Genomic DNA, 10128 nt, shown 5'->3' on the forward strand with positions numbered 1-10128 from the left:
GTCATTTTTACTTTGATCCTACCTATCCAAAGCATGGGAGATCTTTCCATTTTCTGATATCTTCTTCAATTTCTTTATTCAAAGACTTAAAGTTCTTGCCGTTCAGGTCTTTTTTTGTTTGGTTAGAGTTACTGTGAGATATTTTATGTTATTTGTGACTATTATTAAGGGTGTTATTTCTCTGATTTCTTTCTCAGTCCATTTATCATTTAAATATAGGAGGGCTATTGATTTCTTTTAAGTTAATCTTGTATCCTGCCACATTACTGAAGGTGTTTATCAGCTGTAGGAGTTACCTGGTTGAATTTTGGGGGTCACTCATGTGTATTACCATATCATTTGCAAATAGTGACAGTTTGACTTCTTCCCTTACAATTTGTGTCCCCTTGATCTCTTTTTGTTTTCTTATTGCTCTATCTAGAACTTTGAGTACTATATTGAATAGATATGGAGAGAGTGGACAGCCCTGTCATGTTCCTGATTTTAGTGGGATCACTTTGAGTTTCTCTCCATTTAGTTTGATGTTGGCTATCAGTTTACTGTATATTGCCTTTTTATTATGTTTAGGCATGTTCCTTGTTTCTCTGCTCTCTCTAAGACCTTTATCATGAATGGGTGTTGAATTTTGTCAAAGTTTTTTTCAGCATCTAGTGAGATGATCATGTGGTTTCTTCCTTTCAGTTTGTTTATATGGTGGATTACCTTGACAGATTTCTGTATGTTGAACCATCCCTGTAACTCTGGGATAAAGTCTATTGATCATGATGGCTGATTTTTCAGATGTGTTCTTGGATTCAGTTTTCCAGTGTTTTATTGAGTAGTTTTGCATCAATGTTCATGAGGGAAATTAGTCTGTAATTCTCTTTCTTGGTTGTGTCTTTGTGTGGTTTAGGTATCAGAGTAATTTTAGCCTCATAAAAAGAATTTGACAATGCTCCCTCTGCTTCTAATGTGTGGAACAACTTGAAGAGTATTGGTATTAGCTCTTCTTTGAAATTCTGGTAGAATTCTGCCCTGAAACCATCTGGCCCTGGGCTTTTTTCCGTTGGGAGAATTTTCATGACTGCTTCTATTTCTTGAGGGTTATAGGTCTATTTAAGTTGTTTATCTGTTCATGATTTAATTTTGGTATGTGGTACCTATCCAGGAAAACTGTCCATTTCTTTAAATTTTTCCAATTTGTGGAATATGGATTTTTGAAGTATGACCTAATGATTCTGTGGATTTCCTCAATGTCCGTTGTTATGTCCCACTTTTCATTTCTGATTTTGTAAATTTGGATATTCTCTCTCTGCCTTTTGGTTAGTTTAGATAAGGGTTTTTCTAGCCTCTTGATTTTCTCAAAGAACTAACTCTTTGTTTCATTGATTCTTTCTATTGTTCTCTTTGTTTCCATTTTATTGGTTTCAGCCCTCAGTTTGACTATTTCCTGTTGTCTACTCCTCCTGGGTGAGTTTGCTTCTTTTTGTTCTAGAACTTTCAGGTGTGCTGTTAAGTCAATAGTGTGAGATTTCTCCACAATCTTTATGTAGTACTTAGTACTATGAACTTTCCTCTTAGCACTGCTTTCATTGTGTCCCGTAAGTTTGGGAATGTAGGACATTCATTTTCACTGAATTCTAGGAAGTCTTTAATTTCTTTCTTTATTTCTTCCTTGACTCAGTAATGATTCAGTTGAGCATTGTTCAATTTCCATACATTTGTAAGCTTTCAGCAATTAGTGTTGTTGTTGATTCTAACTTTAAGCCGTGGTTATCAAATAGCATATAGGGGGTATTCCAATTTTTTTTGTATCTGTTGAGGTTTCTTTTGTTGCCAAGTATGTGGTCAATTTTAGAGAAGTTTCCATGAGGTGCTAAGAAGTAGGTATATTCTTTTGTGTTTGGATTGAATGTTCTACAAATATCTGTTAAACCCATTTGAATCATAACATCTGTTAATTCCCTTATTTCTCTGTTAAGTTTCTGTCTAGCAGACCCGTCCAGTGGTGAGAGTGGGGAGTTGACATCTCCCACTTTAGTGTGTGAGGTTTGATGTGTGATTCAAGCTTTAATAATGTTTCTTTTACAAATGTGGGTACCCACAGGTGCCTCCTTAATGCAGGAGGCAGCGCGTCAGTCTCAAATGTGGGTACCCATGTATTTGTAGCATATATGTTTGGAGTTGAGACTTCATCTTAATGGATTTTTCCTGTGATGAACATGTAATGTCCTTCTCCATATCTTTTGACTAATTTGTTAGCTATTAGAATAGCTACACCCACTTCTTTCTTAGGTTCATTCAATTAGAAAAGTCTTTTCCCAACCCTTTACTCTGAGGTAATGTCTGTCTTGGAGGTTGAGATGTGTTTCTTATATACAGCAGAAGGATGGGTCCTGTTTTCATATCCATTCTGTTTACCTGTGTCTTTTTATGGCCAATTGAGACCATTGGTATTAAGAGATACTAATGACCAGTGATTGTTAATTCCTGTTATACTTGGTTTTGGTTTTGGTGGTGGTGGTGGTGGTAGTATTTGTGTATTTCCCTTCTTTAGGGTTTGCTGGTGTGAAATTATCTATTGCCTGTGTATTCATGGATATAGTTAGCTTCCTTGGGTTGGAGTTTTCCTTTCTAGTACTTTCTGTAGGGCTGGATTTGTGGATAGGTATTGTTTAAATCTGATTTTGTCATGGAATATCTTGTTTTCTCTGTCTATGATGATTGAAAGTTTTTCTGGGTCTATTATTCTGGGCTGGCATCCGTGGTCTCTTAGTGTCTGCAGAATGTCTGTCCAGGAACTTCTGAATTTCAGAGTAGAAATTGAGAAGTAGGGTGTGATGCTGCAACGATAAACAGCACACTTGCTGAAAGTAAAAATAAGCATTTACTGTAGAAATTACTCACAAGAGACAAACAAGTAACCCAGATGAGCCGAGTAGTTTTCCACTGCCTAACTGGAAGCCGGAAAGCCAGAAAAAGAGAGCTAGACTTCCACTGTTCAGTCTTTTATACCTTCCTCCGTAAAGCCCCTAGCCATGCCCAAAAGTGGGCCTGGCTAGTGACGTAGTTCATGCCTATGTCTGTATACATCTTTAGTCATGCCTAAAGTGGCTGTGGTTAACGGTGCGGTAAACCGCCCCTTTATTACCTCATCTGTATGCGCCTCTACTAAGTCACATGGTTAATGGCGGAACACTGTTTCCTCCTACAAGGGTGTAATTCTGATAGATCTGCCTTTGTATGTTGCTTGGCCTTTCTCCTTTGCAGCTCTTAGTATCTTTTATTTATTCTGTATGTTAGTGTTTTTGATTATTATGTGGTGAGGGAACTTTTTTTTTTTTGGTCCTGTCTATTTAGTGTTCTATAAGCTTCTTGTACCTTCATAGTTGTTGGGGACTGCTAGAACCTTGAACAAAATGGAGTCTGTCAACCATTTCTTGGCCTTCTGCCTACGTGACTGCGAGCACACATGCCCTTGAGACAAAGGAAAAGGCTAACCATAAAAGTTAAATTTACACAGGGCAGCCCACCCACCTAGCCAGGGGGAAGTAACCCTTACAGAGTAATTGTCTTTGTTAACAAAAGATTAAAGTGTTCCGTTGAATACTTCCTACCCCTCCCTAATTCCTGCACCTGACTTACACTGACAAGCATTTGTGGAATGCGACTGATGACTGATGGAAAATTATAGCTTTGTCTTTACCGTATTTGGTGTATATTTGAGTTGAGACTTGATTGACATGCTTGTACCACCCCCTGAGGTTCTTCCTCTATAAGTTCCAGCCCTCCCCAAAAATAAACACTCTTGATCAGCGAACGTTGTCTTGAGCCTGTTTCCTTTAACCTCTTGAAGTTTACTTTTCAGATCGGATCTGCTCGTGAAGGCCCACCAAATTAGTAGCGACCCTCATCACCTCATCACCGCGGGTCGAGGGTCCCCTCTGGGGGTCACACATAGTCACATCCTTCTTTAGGTTGGGAAAGTTTTCTTCTATGATTTTGTTGAATACATTTCCTGTGCCTTTGAGCTGGGATTCTTCTCCTTCCTCTATCCCTACTATTCTTAGGTTTGGTATTTTCATGGTGTCCTAGGTTTCCTGGATGTTTTGTGTTAAGAATTTTTTGGATTTAACATTTTCTTTGATCAATGAATCTCTTTCCTCTATTCTATCTTCAATGCGTGACATTCTCTCTTCCATCTCTTGTATTCTGTTAGTTATGATTGCATCTGTAGCTCCTGTTTGTTTACACAGATTTCCATTTCCCAGATTCTCTTAGTTTGTGTTTTTTTTATTGCCTCTATTTCAGTTTTCAAGTCTTAGACTTATTTGATTGTTTTTTTCTTGGTTTTCTTGGCTTTCTTTAAGGGATTTATTGATTTCTTCCAATTTTTTGTTTGTCTTTTCCTCCATTTCTTTAAGGGAATTTTTCATTTCCTCTTTAAGGGCCTCTATCATCTTCATAAAGTTATTTTTAAGGTCATTTTCTTCTGCTTCATCTGCATAGGCTGTTCAGGTCTTGTTGATTAGAACACTAGCTTCTGTGGTGCTGTATTGCTCTTTGTGTTAGTGAGTATGTTCCTGCACTGCTGTCTACCCATCTCTTCCTCCAGTCAGTAGAGGACATATCAGATATTGAACTGATAGGAACAGAAACTACACTTGATCTTAGCCAAAAGGCTGAGAAGCAATTCTTCCTTCAATCGGTACAGGTGAGGTTGATAGCTCTGGTGGCCGCTGTCCCTCCAGAAGAGTTGGGACCTGTGGGTAAGATGGCCACTGGTGTGGTAGCAGGGGCTGGTTGGCAGGAGAGGGTGCTGCTGCCTAGTTCTTGTGGGTGGGGTGCCTTGGGTGGAGGAGGGGCGGGGTCTAGGGCCTAGAGAGCAGGGCTCTCTGGCTGGGACCTCAGACACTCACCTGTCCCTCCCGGTGACTTGCAGCCACTTATAACTCGTGCTCCAAGGGATCCAGCACCTCATCAGGTCTCTTCAGAATTCAAACACAAACCCGTTTTATGACCACTCATAGAGCTCCATGTAGCCCACTTTCTCCCACAGAAGTTCTGAGATGTTACCCCATCCTGTCAGTAGGTAAGGCCAGCAGCCTCTAATTTAGGATGAGATCCATTTGAAGGGAGACTGTAGTGTTTAATGTTAATTGCCAGGTTAACTGGATTGCTTTAATAGCGGGTGCATCTATGAAGGCATTTTCAGAAGGGTTTAACTGAAGACGTGAGGCCCACCCTGAATGTGGCAGATCATCAGTGTGGCTGGGGCGCCACCCTGAATTAGTGACAGCGTCCGCTGAATGCCAGCATTCTCTCTGCATCCTGACTGCAGACGCAATGTGACAGTCCCATCACATTCCTGCCTTCACACCTTTCCCTCCATGGTGGCCTGTGTCCCCTAAAACTCTGAGCAAAGTAAACTCCTTACTTAGTTTCCCTTTATCGTGGATGTTGGTGGCAGTCATGAGAAAAGGCAGTTTACACAGAGATTAAATAGTGATGGGCAGCAGCACTGAGCCCAGGCGCTGGGCTGTGGCGGTCTGTGCCAGGGAGACTCCCTCTGCTCCCCCATCCCATCTTGTCTCTGACAGAGCAAAGCAGTAGTTCACCGCCTGGTCTCCATCTCCTGTTGTTACAGCCTGGGACTGTACGCAAAGATCTGCCTTGGCGACTGGCCCATGATGTGACCCTGAGTTAATGCAAAAGCAAATCATAAATATTTACTGAACTCGACTGCGCCGCTATGCGCCTAGGGAGGTAGGTGAAAGTCAGACGTGGCGCCTGCTGTCAAGACGCCCTCGGTATTTCTACTTACGACGTCTCTTCCGATCCAGAAGCTGCCGATTATAACCTCCCACGGAACACTCTAAAGTCAAGAGCATGAAGTGAGATGCGGAGCCTGTCACTGCAAAGCCACAGAGGATCTCAGGGATGAAATACTAAAAGTGTCCCAATAAAAAGTACCCGTATTAACTACTAACATGATACACTTAGGGACATACCACCTGAATCTAGTAAGATACACTATTTAAGTTTAGTCTGCTTTCTTTTGTGACTACTAGGGGACTTAAGATGCTATGCACCGGGCTGGAGAGACAGCTCGGCAGGTGAAGGCACTTGCTGCCAGGCCTGATGACCAGAGTTCAATCTCCAGATCCCATAGCAGAAGGAGGGGGCTGTCTCCTGAACGCTGTCCCCTGACCTCCACAGGTGCAGCTCACTCATGCACACACACACACACACACACACACACACACACACACACCATACACAAGTAGTAAAGCTGTTGTTGGCCTCTTTCACAGATAAAGTGGAGGCTGAGTAGTGATAGTGAATCATGTATGTGGGTGAGTGACCGTTGGGAGCCACGAGGCTTCAAAGTCTTTATACAGCAGCAGCTGCATCTGTCACTCAGCGCTGGGTGCTATAATGGAGGGGTGTGCCGGAGAGCCACCCAGAAGGAAAGGACAAGCTATGTGATGGGGCCAGTAATGTCATACAGGTGGCGGTTATACCACACCAAAAGGGCCCAGAATAGAGCCATCCAGCTGGCCGGCCCACAGGCAAGGGGACCCAGGCATCCAGCAGGCCGGCCCACAGGCAAGCCCCCTCCCCCCGCTGGCATCCAGCAGGCCCCAGCGACCCGAAGGCAAGGAGGCCTCAGCATCCAGTGTGAGGCCCCAGAGCCTGACAAGGAGCTGCCCATTCAGGAATAGCTCCCGTCTGATGTGGTTAGACCTTAAGGAGGGAGTAGAGGGAGATAAGACCAGGAGCTGAGGGAGAGCTTTGCAGGGACAGGCACACTTGACCCTGTAAGACAGAAGGTTTAAGTCAGACTGTACTCTGGAAATCACCAGAACTTTCTAGAAATACCCATACCCTCAAACCAGAGGAAAAATTCTGTCATAAAACTGGAAGGGTAGAAAGAAATGCCCAGTACTAGAAGACAACTATAGCCAGCCGTTGGTGGCACATGCCTTTAGTCCCAGCACTCAGGAGGCAGAGGCAGGCAGATCTCTGTGAGTTCAAGACCAGCCTGGTCTACAGAGAGAGTTTGAGGCCAGCCTCCAAAACAATACAGAGAAACTCTCTCTCGAAAAACCAAAAGAAGAAGAAGAAGAAGAAGAAGAAGAAGAAGAAGAAGAAGAAGAAGAAGAAGAAGAAGAAGAAGAAGAAGAAGAAAGAATTGATAGAGGGAGACTCAGACCGGCTCAATCACGTTGATAGAAGGAGATGTGGCACCGAGGCCTGGAGCCAGTTAGTCACACCACACCTGCACTCAGGAGTCCAAGAACAGACAGGAAGTAAAGCTGGGTGTAAACACCTCACACCTCCAGTAACCCACTGCCTCTCAAAAGGTTCTGTCACTTAGAAGTACCACGAAGTCCCCAAAGCACCCTTCCCCAGCCTACAGGGGACCTTCATCTGAGTCCCAGGGTTCTTGGTCCTCTGGACTAGTACTCCACCCAGGCCCACGGGGAGGGTGTGACTTGGGTTTCCCTCAGCCCCACTCTCTCCCGGCTGGACTGGTTCTCAGCCTCCTTTCAATCCCCCAGGGCTGCGGCCTGCTCTATGGTTCACAGGTTTCCAGAGCTCTGTGGGAACCTCCAGGCTTGTCAGGTCCCTACTGCCAGATAGAATGAAAACTCACAGACACAGGGACCGCAGGGGCTTCTCCTCTTAAGCCCAGCACTGGTAACTACAGAGACGATTCTGAAAGCCCCTGTGTGTTATGTGGCTGAGCTTTCCTGACTAAGGCAAGTGGCTCCATCCTGCAGTGCTCCGCCGCACTGGTGTAGCAGAGGACCACGGAGGACCATGTCTCCGTGTCTCTGGGATTGATGTCACTTGTGGGGTGGCCAAAGGGTAAACAAGCAACACACACTCTAGAGAGATCGGAGTTGGGACCGGAGGTGCGTTAAAACCTGTAGACCTCTGAAAGGGTGGCTGAGAATGGACCTCAGAGCTGCCCAGGGACCTCAGCCAGAGAGTGACCAGGTAGGGCTGGGGTGGGCTGACCCCAGGGGCCGTACAAACATCACTCCTGGTGTACTCCAGAGAGAGAAAAGACTGGAAATCCAGGCTCTGTGGGTGTCACGCTTGTACTGGGCAGGAGTCACCAAGTGAGAAGGGAGAAGAAAAATGAGCGGCGGAGAGGAGAATGACTGTTGCACACTGTGATGGGCGGTTGTAACAAGCTGAAACCAGGCAGGCGTGGAAGGAGGGGCGGGCCTAGGAATGGTTTGGGGGAGGGGGTGCTGAGTAACACTCATGGTGACACAAGGCTCTGGGCTTGTCTGTGAGGATTTTCTAGACCAGGTTACTTGAGTTGGGAAGCTGTGGGTGCCCCTGGCTGGGGTCCTAAACTGAATGAAAAGAAAGTGATCTAGGCGCTGTCATCCATCTCTGTTTGCTGACAACAGATGGGACGTGGCCACTGGCCTCATGCTGTCACCTCCACAGGTCTCTGCCATAGTGAGCTTCCACACCAGACCTCCCTTCCCAAGCTGCTTGTCACAGCCCTGACAGAAAAGTCGTTAACAGGAGAGTGTGGGGACAGTGAGGCTCCTCCCCCAGAGCCCCAGCTGGTTGGCCTGCCTCTCCCAACTCCAGTTTCCCCAGCACCTTAAAGGATAGGGAAGCTGACTGGGCAGCTCCTGTGCAAACCACCAGCCTGTGGCTCTCTCTCTGTGAGGCCAGACCTGTGCCAGCCCAGCTCTGATAAGGCCGTGTGCTCTGAAGAGTCCACATCCTTACTCTGCTTTTTGCTTCATTCCCCAGCACTAAATGTGACTGCAGCCACTCATACCTACATTCTGGAAGCAGCCTGTGTGCTCGACAACAGAGGACCGGACAAAGAAAACGCGGTTTCTCTGCACGATGGGCTTTCTGTCAGCCATAAGGGAAGACAGAGATCTGTCATCAGTAGGACCATGGCAAGTGAATTACACTAGCCTAGGAAGACAACTACTGCATTTCTCATCATAGGACCTAGCTGCACATACACATAACATATGAATCACATGTGTGTGTGACATGAGAGTGTAAGTGAGACTTTGTAGGCCAATTAAGGCGACTAACGATAGTAAGGGGGCTGAGAAAGAGGAGGAGCAACTGGGGAATATGCTCAACATGTGTGTGCGTGTGCGCACACGTGTGTGTGTGTGTGTGTGTGAAAATTCAAAATGATAATGCAATTCCTTGAAAAGTGACTACAATATTTCCCCACTTTTCAGTGCCCACTGGGAGGGCTCTCTTCCCCTCTCTCTTCCCTCGCTCTCTCCCCTGTCTTCCCCCATCCTTCCCCTCTCCTTCTGTCCCCCCTTTGTCTCCATCCTTTCCCCATCTCCCCCCACATATTTTCTTGTTCTCAGGGCCTCAGCGAGCCACACAATGCCCCCCCCCCCGCCAGTGTCATCTGCTCTCCCAGCTCCCTCTCTCAGCGGCTCAGTGTCCTTTCCAATCTAATCTGAAATTAGACTCCTTCTCCTTTGCTCCTCCCCCTCCTGTGGCCTCTCTTGTCATCTATTATTTAACTCAATCTCTCTATTATATATGCACAAGAACCATTTCTGAGTATGACTGATATGAAACACATCAGAGCCCAAACCAGAAAGTGGGCTCACCTCTCCTCAACCCTCTCCTCAGCTCTCTCAGTCTGCTCCTGTCCTGGACCAAGGGCCCAAGAAAAGCCAGCTACAGGCACAGACCCGGCCAGCAAGCCTCCACACATGGTTAATGACTTCTCAGGTTTGGCACAATGGGAAATTTCCAGATGGCTTCTTGCAGATTGCCTTCCAGACTATGTCCTGAAGGAGGACATTTGAATGAGATTTGTACGTAATTATATAATAGGCGAGTGGAAAGCAAAAGGGAAGATTGATTCGGTGGCCTGGGTCCATCCCTGGCTTACTCCTGGACCATGCCTAAGACCTTTAACTCCTCTAAGCCTCAGTTTTCTTGTCAATAAAACTACAGAACCAGACCACAGCTCTTCAGGCTCCTCAGCATGAAGATTCTAGATTTGTGTTTATCCGGAAGCTTGTCTGATTCCATGGCAAGTGCTGCTCTCATGATGAATGCTCCTCTGATGGTGAGTGCTCCTATGGTTGGCCAGTGCTCCTCTGATGGTAAGTTCTC

The 10128-nt window shown here is 45.5% G+C and overlaps 1 pseudogene; it reads right to left on the reverse strand.

Annotated features, from left to right (window-relative positions):
* Positions 1-4549: 4549 nt before the first annotated feature.
* On the reverse strand, positions 4550-4673 carry LOC121133392 (annotated as a pseudogene).
* Positions 4674-10128: the final 5455 nt, after the last annotated feature.

Source organism: Mesocricetus auratus, unplaced genomic scaffold, assembly GCF_017639785.1.
Source record: "Mesocricetus auratus isolate SY011 unplaced genomic scaffold, BCM_Maur_2.0 Super-Scaffold_100021, whole genome shotgun sequence".
Classification (NCBI taxonomy): Eukaryota; Metazoa; Chordata; class Mammalia; order Rodentia; family Cricetidae; genus Mesocricetus; species Mesocricetus auratus.